This window comes from Cylas formicarius, unplaced genomic scaffold, assembly GCF_029955315.1.
Source record: "Cylas formicarius isolate icCylForm1 unplaced genomic scaffold, icCylForm1.1 PGA_scaffold_6__28_contigs__length_40554024, whole genome shotgun sequence".
NCBI classification, from domain to species: Eukaryota; Metazoa; Arthropoda; class Insecta; order Coleoptera; family Brentidae; genus Cylas; species Cylas formicarius.
Window position 1 is genome coordinate 29,207,997 of NW_026844347.1, and position 23,499 is coordinate 29,231,495.

Genomic DNA, 23,499 nt, shown 5'->3' on the forward strand with positions numbered 1-23,499 from the left:
ATATATATATATGATGACACTATATTCCGGGATATCATCCGTTCGCTCGTTGAACTCCGACTGGAATCCTGCAAATCCTGCATCCGACTGGAATCCTGCAGACGTTTCGCCAAAATCTCACTTGGCATCTTCAATCGCTTCGAACTTCGAACACTTCGGAGCACGAGCATTGAAGATGCCAAGTGAGATTTTGGCGAAACGTCTGCAGGATTTGCAGGATTCCAGTCGGATGCAGGATTCCAGTCGGAGTTCAACGAGCGAACGGATGATATCCCGGAATATAGTGTCATCACATTTTTCCATCCGTGAATCATACGTGAGAATATATATATATATATATATATATATATATATATATATATATATATATATATATATATATATATATATAGTATATATATATATATATATATATATATATATATATATATATATATATATATATATATATATATATATATATATATATATAATTTGTTTCCTCCATTTTGTTTTGGTTTGTTAAAAGCAAAACAAACACATTTTTTATTTAAAAAACCAACCTATGTTTTCCAATCCGGGAAAGAAACCTTTCCTCTCATTTTTTTGACACTCCTGAAATATAACATGGCAAAAAGCATGCCACCCAAAAACCTTTTTAGTGTTATGAATATTTGAGCAGTAATTCTTCATAACAAAATACTGTCCAGTGGTCCCTTCTGAACAATAATATGACACAACAGCTCGAAGTTGACCTTTAAATGAAAATTACGACAGAAAAATTATCAGTGACCCAGAAGAAACAACAATTGCCTTAAAATAGCATCAGTTACATTCAGTTCGTTACAGTTATATTATCGTACTTTGAATTTAGTTAACAGCTAGCCAGAAGCTGGATACCGACATTATACGAAATATTGAACCCAGTAGGTACACATATGTTTCATTTTTGTTATTTCCTTTAGTTAAATATAGGATAACTGAAACATTTCTTCAAAATGACGGCTGATGGTGTGACAGGTGAATAAAATAAATCTTCTTTATAACGTTATTCGTTATGCCTGATAAATTTAACAATGCTTGCCGTAAAACTGTTAACAAAACATCGTGTATCAAGCCATGCGTCCAATTTCCACATGAAAGCGCCAATAAGCAAGCGACTGGTGGTAATTTCAGTAATTTTAATCTTGCCGAGTAGCTTTCACAATGACGAATTCTAAAGATTTATGAAGGCTGCTTATTTATTTTAGGTCAGTGAATTATGAGAGACTAAATATAATAAATACCGAAAAAAGCATCCACAGCAACAACGTCCAACTGCCACGCCACTGACCAATTTTGTAACGTGAACATCAATATTTACCGGTTTGTTTATTTCCGGAGAGACGCCAAATTTTGGTTTTGACATTTCTTTACTATTCGTTGCGCAACGTGTCTCTTTTCAGGCAGTTAACTGGAAATCAAATACTCTGCACATGCGGCTCCGACTATTTTTTAAAGAATTTTGACTACAAGACACAACCGTGGCTTCATACGTCATACGTAAGAAAAGAAAAAAGATGAGGTAGGTTCTAGAGAATGGTGAAATAAATCTTTTCTAAATAAGTATATAATATATAAATCAACAATCTTTCTTTAGCTACTCGAAGCTGCTTTTTCGTCTGTACAACTTGATTAGAATAGTTATGAGGCGTAGGGGGTGACAATTCCTACTTCCTATCCCTCTTCTATTACTTTTTAGTAGTACCGCCGAACACAAAAAGAAAACGGTCAAATTATAGCATTGACTTTTGTATTTCACAAATCGGGGGATTAAAATTATAAATGCGTTTTTCCAGTAATCGTTCATCTTTGCAAAAATTCCCACGTCTACACATAGAATTCGAATTAAATAAAGTCATCAACAAAAGCAAAAAAGAAGACCAATTGTGTAATCAGCTTCATTAGATTTGACGAAACTTATTAAGCATTTTCTAAGTTTATTAGAGGCAGCTTACAAACACTCCAAGGTGGGATTCCATTTTACCTCATTTAACAACATGATTTCCGCGATGCAACCTTGAGTTGACTGCGTTGCTTAGTAGGCTGGTTCGAAATGAGTCACCATACTAGGTAATAGACGAAAGTACTTTGAAATTAATTGCATCGAGTAGCCGATTCCCTAATCATAAAGTTTTTATTAAACCCCCTTTTACCCATTTTCATGTTCATTGTTAATTCTCGCTTTATATCCAACGTTTTAAGGAGGTACAATATTGTTGGTCGTGTTGCAGAAGATCGCTTAAATACCTAGAATAATGTGGTAATAATCATAAATAAATCATAAATTATTTGACTGCTGAAATCTTTTAATAAGTACCTACATTCGTAGATATTCTTATCTGTTTTTGAATTCTTTTATGATCTGTAATTATCTACTTATTGTTCTTCTCTATTGTTTTTCTTTGTTTGTTTGTTCTATTTATGATTAATAAACATACCAACTTATGAAATATGAATTGATTTAATGATTCTGATGTGATGTGGTTACTTTTGGTATCCACAATTGGTTCTTTAATTTTATTTTGTTTCATCCACCAACCTTATATTCAAAAAATAATGTATAAACTTTTGTATGTTGATATCTATAACTACTTTTCGTGCCCTGAGGGTTGTCCCTCTATTGACAAGCTCAAATCCTTTAGTAAAATATAAAATTGATTTAATCAGAACCCCTCTTTTTTCTGTGTTAAAGCAGACTTAGCAATAAAGTCTAGGAATGCTAACCCCGGAGAAGCTGACGCTAGTTAATAAGAAATTTGTCGGCCATAGAGCACAAACTATGTTCATCAATTAATAAAAATTATTTTTCAAAATCGGTGTTGCATCGAATAAATCTCGCGCGCCGACAACTGCATGTTCAGTTTATATTTCATATTGGTTCAAATCTTATGCAATGTCGCATCTGGCCTCACGGGCGGAGATCGCTATACATATATATGCGTCGGCAGGAAATGTCAGCGTTTTTATCGATCAAAAATAAAAAGTTGAACGTATCGTTGCAATATGCGACGCGTATTCATGAACGAGTCCGACAGACGATTAGAAAGACGTCAGGTTTATATTTCTGGTGCAAAAATGAGAGCGCTTTTACATAATGAATAGCAGGTTGCGTTTATTACACGCCTCAGGGTTTTGGTGAGGTCGTATAGAGGTTTCAGATATGAACTAAAAAACACAACAAACAAACCCACGCGTACCCTCCCTATTTTACGAAACGGAAATTAGAAAGCGTTGTCCTGCAACGAAAAACTGACTCTCGGGCATGTTGTCAGATATGAATCAGATGTTCGATCCTAACTATTTATTTAACACTTATAAAACTTACATTACTAGGAAGAAGATTCAAATCCATTTTTTATAATGCCTGTACTTGGTACAGCAGTTAGAGTTTTCCTTCCTTGTTTATAGATGACTCTTTATAGTATTGAATTTTACATGATTTTATTTTATTTTTGATAAATAAATATTATTATTATTGTTATAGATGTTATGGAAGAAAAAGAAAACACCTTCTCCTGGTACTAGCGTTGTACCGAAATAATTTTAAAAATACAAGGAAATTAATATTTATTTATATATATTTAGTTATATTGTGCGACACATCGCCGTCACGTCTTTCTGAGAACTAAATGGAGTGGATATTTTTATTAGGATTCCCCGAATTGCTAAGTATCGTATTCAGGTATTCCTTGAAGATGGTTATTATGAAATGCATATTATTAGTACATAATGATAGATAACACTATACAATTGCAAGATACTCTTTCAAAAAAAACTGATGGAATTTGACTCGTCATTTAAGAAGTGGTCAATCGACCCGCCCCAACACTGCCTGAAACCTTATACGACAAGCACTTGAGGGTGAATCACTTCTTCATGCATTAAACTTACGAGTTAGGCTCTTCAAAATATCGTCCCTTCATCGAGGTAAGACACCTTCTTTTGTTTTGTCGCGTTGAGCAGTTGTTTTTCCGCTACGGCTCGTCTCAATACCAATCTAATTTATCAGATGGTCCGTCTTGAAAACCTCTATGCGGATAAGAGATTTTACCCGGGGACGAAAAGCGAAAAGTATTTTGTTCGTTTCCGAACAGAACGAAAATGAAAAATATCGTTTTCGTTTTCGTGAACTGAAATGGCAAAAATTACTAAAAAAAATTTCAATAAAGTGCAATTTAAGTGGTGATGGCATTTTTTCTTTTTATAAATATTAAAAATTTGAGACCGTGTCTGTATTGGAGAAGCACGAACCTGTTTGTTTCTTTCATTTATTCCCATTTAATTTAGTTACTTGAAAACCATGCACAAACTGCTACGCAGCTTACTGGTATTCCTGCAACAGATTTTTTTTTTGCTTTATATTTTAAATAATAATATTTGTTTCTCTTCTATCTTGCTTTATTTCTTTATTTCAATTAACTTTTACTTACTTAAAAATTTAGTGTCATGGTTAATTTTTGGTTATTTATATATAAAGTAATTATTATCATTAAAAATAAGAGAAAAAAAAATTGTGAACATATTTATTTTATAGTAAAAATACATATAAATAATTCCACATTCCAAAATAAATAATTAGGATAATTATTAATTTTAGTATATATCAATATATATATAAAAATTAATCGTAACTATTTACTCCTCCAATAAATTTTCTTTTAAATTCGACCTTTGACAATTTAAAATATATTTCAGTGCTGAAAATGCTCGTTCAACACTCAATTGTGTCACAGGTAAAATATTTTCTTTCTGTTTTAAAATTTGCTCTATTTGAAGAATTTGTAGCAATGTCACCTATGGAAGCATCTAGTTTGGTAATAAATGCATTACTTCCATTTTCTTGTTTTTAATTTTCTCGAATTACATTTTCTTTTTCTTCATTTTCTTGTTCTTTATTTTCTTCTTCGTCTAACAAATTCACCGCTTTGGGCATATTTGCCCCATTGTCTGTTGTTATACTGATATTTTTTATACAGCCAATATTATTTTTGAAATGTATGAGGAAGCACGTCTTTGCTTCAATTCCCGCATCACCAACGTCCTTAAAACTAGACAGTTATTATTGAAAATAAATTGACGGTTGATTCCTGAAATACTTCTATAAAGTCTACTTGCTCCATCAACTTTGAAAGATAATACCTTCCCCGTTAATTCTGTCGTTAACTTTTCTTTTAAACTCAAAGCATTTAACGACACCGAATCATTAAATATGCTGAATTGACGGCCGCAAACTGTTAAGAATTCTGTACACGCTTCCTTCAAAAATTCAGGAGTAATGTTAACTGAAATATTTTTTTTTTGCTTTATAATGACATCATCTAAGGTCGGTTGTATATTTAGCGGCCTTTTTTTTTTGTTGTTGCTGTGGAATTTGACGATGGCAGTTGCCATGAGCCTGCAGAAATGTCCAAAGTTTCTTTATGACAAGATTGTACATGTCGCTGCAAGTAAAAATGTTACCTTATATATGTATAATAACAACTTAACAAGATTAAGACACAAACAAATAACCTGCGTGTGCGAACGTTTGGTTAGCGATCATGTCACCTTCGGTTCTCCTACTTTATAGGGAAGCACTAGTGATGAGCGCGAGTAGATACTAGTGAATCTTGAACAAAAAACAAAAATAAAAAAAAATAAAAATTTCGCTTTGGTTTTCGTTCTTATAAATTATTAGGTTAATTTCGTTCTTTCGTTCCGTTCTTAGTACCTGGTTTTAACTTTTAGACAGCAGGTATCTGTGGGAGAACCAGGAGACATATAGGCGTACAACGTACAGGCATATATCAAATCACATCTTTGGGAAGGAGCAGTTTGGATTTAGGGATGGGCGATCTACCATAAAAGCGATAAGTAAGGTTGTCTGTTGGGTACCTATATCCTCCATAATCTTTTAGAAATTCACAAACATAGTAATATATTTGAAGGTGTGTCTCATAGTGCAAAAAATTTTATAAGAGTTCCAAAGCACAGACTTGTTACATCAGACAAAAATTCTTTAAACATTAACTTGTATAATATGCTGCCAGATAAGTACACACAGGCTTTTGAGGTGTTGGCTTACTGAAATGTGTGAAGATCATAGCATAATATCTTGCACTTTCTGTACGATTTTTATACTCCGTGTTAGTGTTGTTGACATTTGTTATTGTTCACTACTGTGTTATTTATAAAATACTTTTTTTTTATGTATTATGTATGTATGTATTATGTATGTATTATTATTGTAAAATATGTGGTTAATAAAAAATTCTTCTTCTTCTTCTTCTTCTCCTCTCACTCTCACTCTCACTTCTCATTACCTACAGAGCCAAGGACACAAGGCATTTGGATCTGTAGACTTTTAACTGCATCTTGGATATCTATGTAATAGACCAAATGTATTTATTATTAAATAACGAAATATATGCCAGATAGTTGAGGGAAACACCAAAATCTGGGTTTATTATCTAGAATCTAGAAACCGACAAAAATAGCACACAAACAAATGATATCCATCGTATACGAATCCCACATATTTTCCGAGATAAAACTATTATTTATCCGGTGTAAACAAACATTATTTTCGATCTCGCACTCGCGGCGAACCGCGAATGTCTTCTTCGCCGCAAAATAATCGGTTATCAATAAAGTAATCAGGTTTTATTGTTACGACAGCGTACGAATCCCAAGGCGCATTTATTTCCAGGAATCAAGACGTTTCATTTATTTCACGATGCCGCAATTCAAATTCCGAAACATCAGAGAAAGACATTAAAAACCTTTGGATAAATCCGTCGAAAATTCTAGCTCCGACGTTAAGCGGAATTTATAGTGGCACTAAAGTGTCGTTGATTACTAATTTAACTTAAGCTCGCGGAGTGTGGAATTTCTAAATACGCCGGTCGTATTTTATTTTTTCCATGGGAACGTTCCCAAATAGAATGACTTATCACTCTTTTTCGGGAGCCCGCTGAAAATGGTTGCCATTCCCAGTTAGATATTTTTAGGCTTGTTGGCGATAAATCACTTTATTCGATTATCCGATAGACGCTTTACCAGATGCAAAGCTTCGAAGGAAAGCACAACAAAGTAGACGAGAAACAAGCCTTAACAGCAATGGAGGTTTTATAATTAATTACGAAGAAGAAGTTTCTATACTCTCGACGACGCAATTGTGGCGACAGGCGGTTTGGAAGATTTGCATATTGTCCTGCAAGGATTGAGTCATGTCAGAAATATGATCATTACAAAAAGAAATGATATTCAGGCCGTAGCAATACCTTGGAAGATGACTAACTGAAACTTGTAACTAAACTTATTGTTAAGCTCCACCTTGGAACACGAATGCTTTGGTGCTACATTTTTCCAACCCTGTTGTGTTAAAGCGTGGGCGCTTAACAAATCTCGTATGTGCAAGTTAAAATATCATGGGTTGATTTAATCCCAGACGATTTGCCACCTTGTAGAAGAAATTTCAATATTTTCCCAGATAACACACAATATCCCCAGTATATCCGGTCAATGTCCCATTTACGTCGCATGTCCCGGGACATGTGGAGGATATTAGGATATACGTTAATATATACTAAGGATATACCGAATGGATAGCTTGCTGATTTACTGTACACGATATATATACCACAGATATCCTCTAAATAGATGGCCTGAGGATATCCCCTTGTGTCACAATGGGAACATTAGAATGGAAACCCAAAATGTTAAATTTTGAACAACTGAGAAGGAAAATACTTTTTATAAAACTTTAGAATTCCTCCTGAAACCCAAGCTCTGAAGTAGCCAACAGGATGATTGGCGAAACGTCAGAAAGTTCGACTCAACAAAAACCGACGCAGGAGGAATCTAGAAATATTACAGTAGCCTGTGGAAGTTTCTTTAAAAAATTGAGAAGGAAAATACTTAGCTTTTTTAGATTTGTGGTGTTTTGGGAGACATTTTATTGGCAACGTTTTTGTGAACATCTACATAGATGCTGTTGTTTTTATTATTTTTGGCACGAACGAGACAACAAACGCTATTTTAATAAAAATGCCATAGAAAATACGGATTCATCTAAGTGGAAAAATTACAAAAACGTAAAAATAATATATTTGTGTATAAGATCCCATTTGACAACACTGTTCGGCTGCAACCGATGACGCAACTACTGGCGGTCGTGCCGTGCCGGACTCGCTCGAGTTTCGTCGGCTTCTCCTCCGTCTTGTCGTACGCCATCTTTTCAGCCTTGTTGTTGTTGGCGGTATAAAGTATACGGCGGCTTGGCGTCTATTTTGAGGATTTTGTGTGCTGTGCTTACTGCTTTCAGTGGTTCCATTTCAGTTATTTTTTTGTGGTACTATTATTATTGAAGAACTAATAATCCATGTAAGTAAAGCTTTATGGTAATATATAACATAAGATTTGATAAATTCTAAGCTGAACGAACCATTGTTGTGTAGTCTATCAACATCATGCCTTGTTTTTTATTATTTTGCTAGGTCAATGAGACAGCAAGCTCAGGCGGCGGCAGCAATTACTATTTTGTAAAACAAGCTCTGATCCCGCTGATTTAAAATGAACTTGCAATGATATTTAATTGGTTGGGCATGAAGAAAAAGGAGAAATTTTCAAAATTAACATGTTCCAAATTAATACTTGGTAAGTAGGTATTATGTTTTTTACGTAAATGTAATATAAATAAAGTATAAGAAATATAATTTAATAAAATATATATTATGGTGATTGCTTAGTTGATACTTTTTTTTAAGGATACCCAGTTAAGACAAAACGTTCTAGATTACATATCTTTTTTTATTCTAGACTTCTTTTTGTATCTTATTGCTCAGTTTTTGAAAACAAAAATAAAATCCACTTTCTCTTCATGTTTTTTGAGCAGTTAACTTTAGGCATACAAAACTAAACTAATTTTTTATTTAAGTAAGCAATGCTGGAGAAAATCCCCCAGAACAAAATTATATTTTTATTTATATAGTATAGTTAGTATATTTTTTTCTTAAAGTGGATGCAAGAATCACCCCGCAGAACCAAAGCATTAATGTTAGGAATCACCCTTCATAAAGTACAATCTCCACATTAAAATGTTTGTTGGGTTAATTCATGAAAACGTTTTTGCTATTTTTTTAAGGCTTATTTTCATGGTGATGGTAGGTACCATCACGAGCAAAAAAACTAGGAAAATTTTTGGGTTGACAAAACATATTGCATCAAAATAGGCCTTACCTCTCAAAATGAAAAGTCATATTTGTTCCAATATTTTTTGTGCACTATCATGAAAGAGGTCTTACCGAGGTTTGAATCTAATGAAATACATAAATGTATACCTACATCATAGTGGGGATTAGCATCTAAGATCACTTTCATGAGAATACTATCAGCATCAAATCAAGCCTTTATTTAAAGGCAGATATATAAAACCTGTCTTTCTCAAAACTGAAATATTTTCAGAAGGCAAACACATCACAAACATCAAAAGAATGTGAGAATTCAATAGATGCTTGGCTGAAAAAATCAAAGAATTACGGAAAACCTGGCAAATATTAGTTATTCTCTTAGAGTTTAGTTCTCTTACTCTATTTTTAAGATACTTTAGGTTAGGTTGTTCTATATTTTTGCTATATTATTTATATACCTGCAATTTTTTCATATCTACAATAGAAAAAATCAGGTGTGTACAAAATGTTCTTTATTAATGGTATCAATCGTCCTTCGCTGTTACCATTAAAGCAAAATTAAATATTAATTGGAAAAAAATTATGCATTTCAAAAATTGCCTGCTACTCCAGTTCCATTCACTTACTTCACCAACTATACCCAATAGTTTAATTCCATCACACGCACGTACCAAATACTGGGATAGAATGTTTGTAGTCGTACAACCTATTGGACTACCTTTAAAGAAATAAATATAAATATATAAATATATTAAATAATAAAAAATATATATAAATATATAAAAAATATAAAGAAATAACTTAATAATTAAGTAAGATCCCATATCCTCCCAATCGGATATACTAAACTAACAGTATATCCCTAGTCCCCGTCAGATACCCCGAGGACGTTTTACGGACATCTTTGTGCTATTTGGATTGACAACAACATTAAAGAAATACAAAAAAAGCCATAGAATGTAGCCTCCTTCCTCATAAACCTCGGGTGTTTGTTATGATGACCGAACTAATCTCAGAACTAACCAAACAACTATTTCCAGAAGTTGCGAACAACCTGAATAGTGATGATGATAGCCAACGTCTGTTCAAAGACGATACCAGAAGAGAGGAAAGCATCGAAGGAAAAGGTAACAAAACGAATCAGCGTAATGGTTTAACTATTTTAGCCCGACGTTTTTCTCCAGTTTGATCCAGTGTTTTCGACACATGAAACTAAAACTGGAACTACTGTGTTTGGTGGTGCTTTATTACAACGCAGGTGCCTTAAAAAGAGGACGCGCAGGATATAACTAACAACGCCGCCACAGATGGATGTTATTAATCCAGCTTACTGTCGGCTTAATTTTAATGACCATTTTTAGAAATGTAGATATCATTATAAAGCTTGCTTCACAGAGATTGCAAAGCATGCTACTTTGGAGCTTTGAACCGAAGTTCTGTCCACAGGGCAATGCAGCACAGAAGTTAACTCAGCTGTATTGATTTTGATCTGGATGGATTGGAAGCAGCAATATAAAAGGTTATTAATTAATGGCAGATGAACATAGAAAATTCAACAAAGATATAATACACAAAAATAAGAATCAATAAAAAAGTAGAAACCATTACGTTTAGACAAACAACGTTCAAATGCAGTCCTGGTGCGAGACAGTCGCATCACGATATGGTATGTCTACATATCAGCACTAAATAAATTACTCGCCGGCGAGGAATTAATACGGAGATTAAGTTAAGGCGAATTTGATCATTAAACCCATTCCTTTGAAAACGAGTCGTATCATCTGCGTTGGCAGGAATTTTCATAAATAATAAAAATTGAAATAAATACGACCGATTCAAACAAATTCCAGGTACTGACATCATCGTCCCGAAATAGAAATTCGCGCGAAACTCAAAATACTTTTATTCGCACATTGCAAATTTTTAAATTGCTTATCTACGCAAAATTTATGCAAATGCGAGTCTTCCATTATGTAACCTTAGACACGTTCGTTAATGGGTATGACAACATTTATTTAACAATTCTTTCGTTACACGGGCGAATCTACAAGTGGTGCAAAAAACAAACAGCATATATTCAAGGATGATTGAAAGCTGAATTGAAATATGTGTTTGCTCGTCTATTTCTATATGAATATACGATATTCAACGAACAATAATATAACTATGAAATTAACCAAAAGTAACAACTATCACCAAATCATCACTTCCAGAAACCGGAAAAAACACGATCGCTCCTTAAAACTCCTCCTATCGTTAGCACCATCCGTGCTTCAACCTATCCTTTAGCTAGCTTACCAGAAAAAAATCCCAACTTTGTGCTTAATTGTTTTCATCTAATTCAAGAACTAAAAACCATTAAATTAGAGCCAGACGACATTCTAATTAGTTTCACTTTACTAATGTTCCTGTTTCTCAAACACCATTATCTCAGACACCTTAAAATCCGAGAAGAAACATGGAAAATATTTCCTAATTTCTAGAATAGGTCTCTACTCTAACCAAAACTATCTAAAACTATCAAAATATCCAAGCTGAAAATTTCTTTATGATCGAAGGCATTACGCACCAAGCAAAAATTAGAAACTTTTTATAACACCTCAAAAAACTCACAACTGACATCGTCCGCTGACGCCATCTTGGGACGATGCTTTAGTTGTGAAGTAGTTGTAGTTGTAAACTTAATACTCAATATTCTAATCTAATAATTCTTCCATTGAATGGGTAACCGTTTAAAAATACGATAAGCCCCGTATATTAAATTCGCCCCTTTAACAGCGGTCATTTACATCAAAAACCAATGAAATTTATAGTCGCGTGCGAAACGATCGTTCCATAAGTCTCGATGGGCCTAAGCGAATTAAAAAGTATTATTAACCGAAAACGGCGGGGTGGCACCCAAAATGAGCGTGAATTCGAGGCTGTTGCCAAGTGACTTAGGTGCTCATATTCTGGTTATCCGGTCTGGTTGAACCATGGAAATTCCGTTTGACTTTAATTATTTAACTAAAACAAATTTATTAGTGCTGGTGGTGGCGGAGGCTATAATCCCAAAATATGGATTCGCATCTCATCAAAACCAGTAAAAGGGGTCAAGAGAACTATTATTTTTCTTTATCCGTTTTAGCAAGGGATGGGAGAGAATGAAAACTTCGAACAGAATCACCGAGACACAAGAAAAAAAATTGTTTATTCTAAGAACAATCAGATATGATTCACTCAAATAATGCAAAACTATCAGCGATAAAGGTGTGAGCAAGTTTCAGAGTGATGTAAAACAAAAATTTAAATCGCAAAGTCAAAACTTTCCATCTCTTCTGCTTAAATCTTCTAACGGAGGTGCGCTACCATAATAGATATTCATACTTTGTTCACAACTGTTCGTTATTTTATATCAACCTCTGAGGCAAATTCTTTTCCCATGGCTTCTGTCATTAATGCTACCTTCCATGATGTTTCGCAAAAGCTTGTATTTGTGTTCGAAGTAATAAAGTTTCTCCTTATTGATGATATTAAGTACTTGTTTCACTTTTTGCACCTAAGACACCTAAGTGTTCGCCGCTGCAGCTTAATATATCTGACTATAAAGAAACATATCAAGTTTTATGGATCACAGTAATTATTATGTACTTTATTACCGAAGTCCCACTTTGAGATGGGATTTTCTTAGCAGTTTTGAGGACGCCATATGTTGTCAGTATATGTTTACGCGTCTTGTGTCAAATGACCAACACATTTGAAAGCTCAAGATGTTTGAACTTCTCTTCTCTTGTGTAATGTTTGTGCTTTCACTGTATAGTTTCCCTGAAAGTTTCTGTTATTCTAATTGGAAGGTGTGGGGTAAAATAATATGCAGCGGATTTTGATATACAAAATATTTAATTTCTCTGTTAGCATATCAACCAGTTGATTACCTGTGGAAATATAACTTAGTTCAATTGCCTTTTTCTCAATTTGGTCTTGAGAAAAAAGATACTTGATATATGATTAGATGTTTTATGACTTGTAGGGTTTTGAGCAATACTGACACAACCATCGTTATCTTCAAAAATAATAATTGTTGCTTAAGATTTTAACCACATTGCTTCCTTTACACTTTCAAACAGCTACTGAATTTTGACGTCTTGTGTTCCAACATATAGTGCAATTTTCAAATAATTTAAATATTTATTATATATATCTTATAGCATCAACGTAACCTACGCCTTTATAGTCTCCCCGTATGTAATTTAATTTAATATTTAGAGAACGTTTCAGATATTGTAAAACTCGGTTGGTACATTTCCACAATTCTTTATTATTTTTTTTTCATAAACCTACATAAAATGTTGACAGACACACTTAAATCGGGTCTCGAGCATCTCATTAAATACATTAGACATCCGATAGCACTTCGGCAAGGAGCAGTACATGTTTTATCAGAATTAAATGTCTCATTTAATTTCAAGTGGAATATTGACGCGGTTCGAATCAAACATATTAAATTTATTTTAGATTTTTTTATATAGGCACTTTGATCCAAGCAAATTTTATCACTTTCAAGAGCAATTTTTATTCTTCAAATAATTTTTAAAACTCATCATTGTCTCAACAAGAGAATTTCTAAATCTTTTTTCTGTTAGAGCCCTTTCAAACTCTTCGAACCAGCATCTGGCATCTTGGTTTAAACCGTACAAAGCTTTATTTAACTTACAGGTCTGATTAGACTCACTCTTGTTTCCTTCATAAACATAAAATAACGAATTTTGATTTGTAAAATCCGTTATAAATCTAAAACTGGAAAAAGTTTGGTTGTAGTCACCAATATATTTTGACTGAAACCTCTTGGTACAAGACGAGCCTTATATTTAACATTATTTCCATGCTCATTATTTTTCAGAGAAAATGCCCATTTACAACTAACTATATTTTTACTTTTGGGCCTATCTACCAAGGTCCAGGTATTAATTAATGACAGAATTAATTTCATTTCTTATAGCAAATACCCCGTAAGTCTCTTCTTGAACACTCTTGGGCAAGGCGCCCCTTAATATTATCCGGCAGTTCATTAAAATTACAAACACCATCGTAGAATAGAGTTTTCTGTAAATTTGTTTTTACTATAGACACATTGAAGTGCTGATTGGAACGTATATTACATTGATAAAAGTTTGACCTTTTTTCCAACCCGTAATTTAAGAAAGCCTGGTTGGTGATCGTGCGCAATTCCATAAACCAACATTAAACTTGCTCTTCTAATGAACTGCCCGACATTTAGCCAATTTAGCTAGTCTAACATACTCTTTATAGGAGTATATCTATCACAGTTCAGGATGATTCTCATAACCCTATTTTGTTGTAATGTAATTTATTTCAATCTTCTTTTGTACAAGATATAAGCAATGAACAATGAAAAATGAGGCAAAATTATACTACTATACACTAACATGCTATTGTTGGTTTGACAGCTGCAGATTTAATACCATCTGGTTTTTCACAGTCACAAATGTAAGCTTATGGTTTTGAAAGTTAAGAAGCCTTTCCGCCTGAGACCCAGGCGTTGTTTTTTAATAAGTAGTCTCATCCACTGTAATATTTCTTACCACAACAAAATTTTGAGGCTCCATTTCCAACACTTTATATCATTTGGTTTCGATGTTATGACATTTCTTGAAAGTTTAAAGTTAAAATGCTGCAAATACTTTATTTAGTTTCTGTGCCTTAGTTGATGCCACTGTAAGAGCCTTTTCAGTTACAGTTCTCACTATACGGCCTGATACGCCATTGATAAGTGATAAATTAATTTTTAAATTAAAATGAGCCTTACTCTTTGCCACATAATCCCTAAAAAAAAAGTATCGGATTTATTTTTAAGCAGATGGGTGGGGTATTTCGTGTGCCTGGGCTATGATCAAGTGAAATTTTCATGCGCTACTGGTATATCTACTCTGTAGACTCGCGCGGACGAGAGACAGAGAGAGAGAGAGGCAACAATAAAAGCTGACATCGCATCCTCGTGACTGCCGAGAACACGAACGGAACGTGTATACAGTCTGCTGTTCTGTCTGGCGCCGCGATAATTAGAATTGGACAGTCGTATGATTCGCGCCGGTCGCGGTCGGGTCAGGAAGTTTCGGTAAAACGCGAAAAAATGAAACAGGCGACGCAACGAACACTCTATGTTCTTGATGTAAGAACAAACACGAATTAAATACGAAATAAATATGAGAGAAAGAAATCTAATGTTATAAAATCAACTGATATCTACCAAACGTAGAAACCATTTATACCAAAACATAAAATTTATTACAGCTGTTAAAATAAAGTACAGTGTATCTCATTATATACATGGTGTCCCGAAATAGTCGATAGTCAACGAAAGTCGACGGCGAGGAGGTGTTGAGCTAAAAAATACGTTTGGCAGGAAATCAAATTCGACAAAACCATTTCGAAGTTTCACGTGCCTGACATGCAATTAGCTGTAGGGACTTTGCCTTCGTGAGCAAGGCAATCTTACTGAGCACCTTTAAAATGTAAAAATTATAATTTTTATTACAATAACTAGCTTTGCAGTTGATAGTTTGAGAGTTGATAATTGTCTTTCGTTAATAGAAGGATTTACAAGAACCATCCAAAGCTGTCGAATAATTGACATTTAATTTTAATTTATTTATAGACAAGGGACAAGACAGGAAGTTAAAAAGCATAAATTTGACAACATGTGTAATTTATCGAAATAAACTGGACACACTCTACATACACTCTACGCACACTACGCACACTACACACACCAAACACACCACACACACTCTACACACACCAAACACACCACACACACCACACACACTCTACACACTCCAAACACACCACACACGCCATGCACACCAAACATATCACACACACCATACACCACACACGCACACCCACACACCCAAAAAAATTTTGCGAACTCGAAATTTTTGTCACTCAAACATATCCCAGAATTAAACTTAAACTAATTTGTTGTTAAATTTTCGAAAAAAAAATCACCGTTTCACAATGTTGACTTTATTCTCTAGATGAGAGTGTTAAAATGAATTGATATATTTCTTTTATAAATAAAGCTTGGGGTTTCAACAAAAAAGGAAGTTAATCCAGCTCGATAAGATACGTAAAAGGCAAGACTTTAATAACAAAAAGGGAGAGAAAATTGATTTATTAATAGAACTCAAAACAGCATAACAAAAACAAAATAAAAATTCTGCTTCTCGATATCGAGAACTTTTGTAGTGCTACATTGAAATACAGGACCGTTCCGAACAGTATAAAGTTAGCTAATTTACTCGAATAAATATCCCTCGACGGAAATTCTTAATTACACTAGTCTAAAATATTTAAAACGAAGCTAATAATATGGCATGGGATTCTCTACTTAATTGGCAGATACCAGCGTAGGTATTTTAATTATGTATAAAGAGATAAGCGATGAAGATATTTTTAAGATATGAGACGAGCAGCACATTTTTTATGTTTTAAGCTGGATTTTTTTTTGTTAGAATATCCGAGAAATATACCGAGCGCTTAATATGCTGTTAACGTTCAATTTTGCTATCTCAAAAGTTATTATCAAAGTGGCGTTATAAAGGTTTATTAGTTCATTAGTGGGTACGTACTTTATAGATGTTAATTCAAATTAAATGAGTAGTTTTTTTCTATTTTTAGTTTCAGTGTCATTCTAAATACTAGCCTGTATATAGCATAGCATAAATTTAACTTTCATTGATGAAATATATAAAACATTGGATTGGGCACGCTGCATGAAATTTTCTTACATCAAAAAGAAAAATTTCAAACACTAATCGACGTCTTAAGAGCCATCCTATAAAACGCTGGGCAAAACAACCTATACATACGTTGATAATTTTATATATAATAAATACTTACCATATACTCCTGACTTATACTATAAAAACGTTCTATTTAAATAAAAATGTTTATTTCTGTTATTGTACGTTAATTATTCAGACAATTAATCATTTTTAATTGCACAAAAGTCATATATATTGACTGTCACTGTTCTGACCAATGAAAATTTAAGGAAACTTCCTTCAATTCAATTTTAGACGCAGTTGATCTTATAAAGCATTATACACGCTTCGCTGGCCGACATTTAAGGAAACCGCCACAATCGTTAAAAACCGGACCCCATTAATAAAAGTATTCCACTAAAACTTAACTATACTTTCATAGGTCTTCTCCATTTAAAAGGTGCTAATTTGCCAACACCATTTATTACTTAAAATCCGTATTCACTATAACATTTACATTACCTAGGGGAATGTCTATTTGCTTATTTATTGCTTATAGAACTATGATGATGATGAAGCTTATGTCATCGATTTGTATAAATACGACATTTTGTAAATAGCCTGTTTAAATTATTATTAAATTATTCTAGGAATTAATAAAACTCTCAAAAAGTATCCAAAAATGTATATTTAAAAAAATAATAAATAATTGAAATTTAGAAAAACGTTTAATTTCAAAATAAACACAATAAACACAAAAAACCAATTATATAAGCATAATTTCAGCAAAAATGAAGCAAATATGTCTTAAACTGGAGTGATTACCGATTATGATGTGTTTTTTTTCTACAAATTGTTAGGAATGATAATTCCTCCGCATTATTGGGTTTTTTTAGATCATCATATTTCCTTTTCCTTTTGGATAATTTAAGACACTTGTGCCAGACTGATTAGTTCTAGGGTCTTGCAACAGTTCTCGGGAATTTTGGAAAGCCCTGTACCGTTATCGCGACTGTGACATTATAAGGTCGCTCGAACTACACTGTTACGACCGGGATTAACATATCAAAACCGTTAAACGCGTTTATCGGCCACAATTAGTTATCCTTGCATTTATCTGAACCTAAATATAGACACAATTTCAGATTCAATGATCCGTATTATTTAAACAAACAAATTTAAACATTACACGCGGGATTCTAACCGCTTTTCGGGTTTCCAGTGCTTCGTGTAACAAAAGAATGAGAAAACTGACATTCTTCGAAAAAGGTTACCATCCTCCAATTTTCCTATAAAGGATTTAGTTTCGGATTTACTTTGTTTCGATGTACTATGTAAAAGTTTAAAAAGTTTCAGAATTTGTCGTTTAAGTTGAATTATCGGTTTTTCGAGCATTATGCAAATAAAAACGTGCTAAATAGTAAAACATGATTTTATTTTCCGCACCCAACCATTATATTCTACCTCGTCTACTAGAAAATGGCAAGCCTCGTAGTCATTATTAAAGCTCAATCTGGATATAGAATCTGTAAAAGAAACAAATAAATACTGACAATTTACAAGAAAAATTCATCAGAACAATTAAACAAATAAGAAGAAGTCCCTCCCTAAAAAGTATCTTCCTGATAATGTTTTCAACATCATCCCATAAATGTTATTATACAAGCAAGAACAACCATTAAAATATGCGAAAGAACAGAACAAGTACCAAGAGTTGATTGAAATGAAGAACTAGATATGTAAGCCCAAAGTATAGGACTTAAAATGAATTACAATACAACCAAAACATGACAAATACCCAAAAGAACACTACAATCAAAATCTGGAAACATACAATAGGACAAGACAAAGATTACACATATCTGGGAAAACAAATCAAAATGGATAAAGAGAATCCAACTGCAGAAATCAAAAGGAAATACAAACTGGCCTGGGTAGCATTTGTATTCACAAGCATGGACATTTAGAAAAAATTATGTAAACAAAATAAAGAAAACACAAAAAGCGATGGAAAGGCTTATGCTGAGCATAAAATGGAAGTACTTTTTACAAAACTTCTGGATTCCTCCTGCGTCGGTTTTTGTTGACTCGAACTAACTAACGTCTCGTCAATCACCCTGTTGGATTCTTCAGAGCCTGATATTTTTTTGAAAAAAAAGGAAGGATAAAAGAACAAACACATGGATTAGAGAGAAAACTAAAACCAGATACGTCGGAAAAGAAATATCCGAGGAGCAATTCACCATCCAAAACTGCTACACATTTCAACACAACCACAAGATTTCTAGAAGATTTTCAGGAAATTATATATATGCACATGACAATTGTTTCGATAACACCGTATCTTTATCAAATGTCATGTGAATATATATAATTTGGTGAAAACCTGAACTTTTAGTTCTTATTTATCTTGTTAAATGGATTTTCATCAAGTAAAAGCCACCTCAATTCCATTTCAGATTTCACGGATTTCATAAACATAATATGAATTTTTAAATAATGGTGCGAATTTGACTAATTTTGAAAAATAATTAGTAAATTAAAAGTTTGTTAAATTAAAAATATATAAAAAATAGCTTATTTTAAAACCTTTTTTCAAAAAATACGTAGTGTCTGTATTAAAATAAAAAATAATTGTTTAATAAAAAAATACACTAATAAATAAATCTATAAATTTACAACAGATATAAAAATTTTGTTTCTTAATTTCTTTCTTTCTCTTGAGAACTTGAAATCTTATTTAGTTTAGATGTTAAATAAGTAAAGAAAATACATCATACAAAAATTATCACATTACATACGGCGTGTCTCAGCGGGAACTATAACTATACCTAACAATAATTTGAAAATTTGAGGTTATACTGTAAGCGGTGGGTCTCGTCCGTGTGATATTTTTAGAATATCGGCACTTGCAGTTATACCAGAAGCAAGTGCAAACTTATTTATTTTGAACTTAACAATTTTCTTTATAGATCAAGGCATATTTAAAACATTTAATAAAAAAAATTGACAATAATTAAGAAAATTGAAAGTTTAGATTCCACCAACACAGTTCGGAAATATTTAAGCTAAAATGGAAACTTGGGGGACACAATATTAGATATAATAATGAAAGGTGCAAGGAGGTGATCATACAATGGAGACCAAGGAAAAATAAATGAGAAAGACAAAGACCGCATATACGGTGGATAGAGGACATTACGAAAATTGCGGGTCCGAGATGGATAAACATAGCAAGGGATCAAGAAGAATAGAGACAATTAGGGGAGGTCTATGTTCAATATTGGACGGAAGAAGCTAAATAGATAGATAGATGAATAGAAATGTTCTATTGGGTTAAGATCCGGAATGCATGGAGGTCAGCCCAAGATCAATGAAATGATTGTACTATTCATGCACTATGTGGTCTCGCATTATCAAACTCATAATCTGGCAAACTCATTCGTTGAACATTAAATTCTGCATTTTATTTAATAACTGAGATAAAGATGCTGACAAAAGATGAGGCTGTGCATTGACTTAGATAGACTCCTAATAGTGTTGAAGGTAATTTCCACAAATTTTGACAAATATTGAGTATAAAACTGTTTTTTCTTAAAACGCTCCGTACATGCCAGAATTTAAAATTTAAATAAAATTGTTTATCATAATGTTATTTCTGAAATAATGAAACTAATCTTGAAGATTCAATGGTGCGAAGTTTAGAATGAACAAATACGTAAAAAGAGTGATTGGTGGGCTGAAAAACAAGATTTTTTTTCTTAAAGCCAGCTCAAAACCCATTTTAAATCCTTAATACCAAAAGAGGGAATGCAAAATGTTTGCTTTTTTCATAAAAACAGGGTCGTCTGTTTGGTCTCCCTTGCTTTTTTGGGTATATTATTTTTTGCAAAACAAGCGGAACCATATTAGGTAATTTTTTAATTTCCACTGAGGTCTGAAATTGTGCATACAGCGACATTTTTTGCGAGTTATGAGATAAAATGACTAAGAGGGACAAAGTGACTCATTGGTTACGCGCCCACTCCAATAAACGCGCCAACTCACACTACTAATTTTGGAGAATCTTGGTCAGAAAAAAAAACTTATTTCTCGGATATGTATTTCATCGACAAAATATCGAAGATAGCGGAGTGAACACTTACAAGGAAAGCAAAAAATATGACAAAGGTAAAAGAAATCAATTTATTCTTGGGTTCTTCAAAATTCAGTTTTGTGAAACAAAATTTCTTTATTGGCTACAAAGCGCACCAAGCAAATTAAAAAACCTCGAAAAAACTGTATCCCAGATAATTTTTTTAATGTAAAATTTCAATAAACACAACCTTTTCATAAATGAAAGAAAGAAAAAACAAAAATTAGAGCCCTCGTACAATATTATTCAATTCTATACCTAGTTCTAGATTTGGCGAAGGACCGAAAATATAAGAGACGGAATCGTGGATGTTCATCCCCATTTTTCGGCTTTAAATATTTTCAAAGAGGAATTTGGAAGAAAAGGCACGAAAAGTTTATCCTAAGTTTTCATCGATAAGGGGCGCCGACGCCTCAACAAAAATAGACGCGCCAAAGCTATTTCAAACAAACGGTGTGAAAAAAAATTGAACTCGACCGAATGCGTCTGGCGTACCACAGAAAGAGTTTGTTGAAGGAGAGATAAAACGGCAAAGTTACATGGTATGGTCTGTTCATAAATATAAGAAAGTGACCAATTGCTTTCGAATGGGATTATCCAAGGGTGGTCATTAACATACAATTCAACAAGATTATACCTAAAGTTTCGGAATTTAAATTTAGGTAAAATTGTGGTTCGTAATAGAAATACCTGTGTTTAATATTCTTTGGTTTGGTATACTACTTAGTTTAAGTTTATAATCATTCTTATTTCGTGTGTGTAATACAATAATACAATAATCGTAATCGTGTGCGAATTATGCAAAATATGTGCGAGTCTAGTGTATGTCAGGAGATGCTCCACCCAAATGTAGAAAACACTATTCTATCGAGACTAAGGAAGTTATAAACAATCTTTATTTGACTCTCATTGAACGTGGTGCCAGCAAGTAAGCATCTTTAGAAGAAACGGCCACATTCCAACATCAACAATCCCATTTCAGCGAGGAAAAAAAGAAGCGATGCTGACATTTTCTCGAGTGTAGATGAAAGTGATCAAGATATAATAGGGCGTAAAATTTACCAGTTATACGAGGAACAAAGCGTGCCTACATTAGATATCTTAATTAGGAGGCTTGAAAAAGATGAAACCAGTGTTAAATGTGGCAGAACTACCTTATGTATTCAACACATGGGTTTTAGATTTAAAAAAATTGACAAAAGGCAAGTTTTAATGGAATCTTTTAGAATTCGGAAAGGGCGACTGGAATATCTAGAAAAAAATTATGATTTACAGAGAACAACTAAAGCCAATTATTTACTTGGATGAAACCTGGTTAAGTAGGTAATAAAAATAATTTGTAATTTTATTTTAGATTTAAACATAAATACATACATAAATAAATAAATATTGTTTAGTATCTATCCTAACAAAACCCCAAATAATTAAATTCTAAGCAAAGTACGTACCTGTTCGGCCATGTTTCATTCTTACAGCTTGCCCGGGTCTTTCCTTAATTCGTATCAGTTTCGCTTTCTTATATCTATGAACAGACTTTAATTCCCTGTCCTGTTCAGTACGAATAACCCAAGCAATAATCACTAACCAAAATGAATTCTCTACTGTCTATTGTTTTATATCGACTTTAAACTGAAAACCTGACTCTGCTTTTTTAAATCTTGTACGAACTACAGACAGCCTACTAAGATCTTCCACATCGATAAAAATAAACTAAAGATGGAGAGCTAAGAACACCATTCCAAGTGATAATAGTGAACCTATAAATAAAATGTCTAGCTCCCATCGCAATAGAATCATTCGCAAAAACCATTACGGCCAAAAAATTAACAATTGAAATTGACATTTAAACGATTGTATCATACAACAATATGCTAAGGCTACGCCAGAGATAGTAGAATAATGGAGATACTGTTAAAAAAAAGTAAATTTCATTTTCTTTACGCAATATCCTCAGTAATATCCAACGTAGTATCAATTACCTGAAACTAATCTCGAAGAATTCTTTGCAATCTCGAATTTATCGACGACTTCAATGTATATTTCGATCTGCAAAACCAACTCGTTTCGAAAAAAATGAAATTTTCCAAGTATTTTAAGTATTTCTTAGAAACGAGTTCCAAAGTGTCATTTGCTATTTAATGTCCACCAGCTAGTTCACAAGGTTAGCACTTAAGTACCATTATCCGGCATTATCCTATTTAAATGCCCGAAGAGCCTCTATAAACAAGAGCGAGGCTCCCGAATTAAAAATAAAATGAATGCATTCTAACCTAAATATTTCGCAAATATGCCACACAAATCAGTTACCATAAAATAATTCAAGATTTTATTTGTAAATTGATAATTATTCCTATTCAATGGAGTGGTACCTGTCTAATATTGGTTGCATCCAGAAATAACACAACTG

General features: G+C 33.1%; 1 protein-coding gene across 2 annotated transcripts in view; it reads right to left on the minus strand.

Annotated features, from left to right (window-relative positions):
• LOC132703123 (nuclear receptor-binding protein homolog) overlaps positions 1-23,499 on the minus strand; it is a 106,190-nt gene that overhangs the window by 81,237 nt on the left and 1,454 nt on the right. The window lies entirely within an intron of this gene.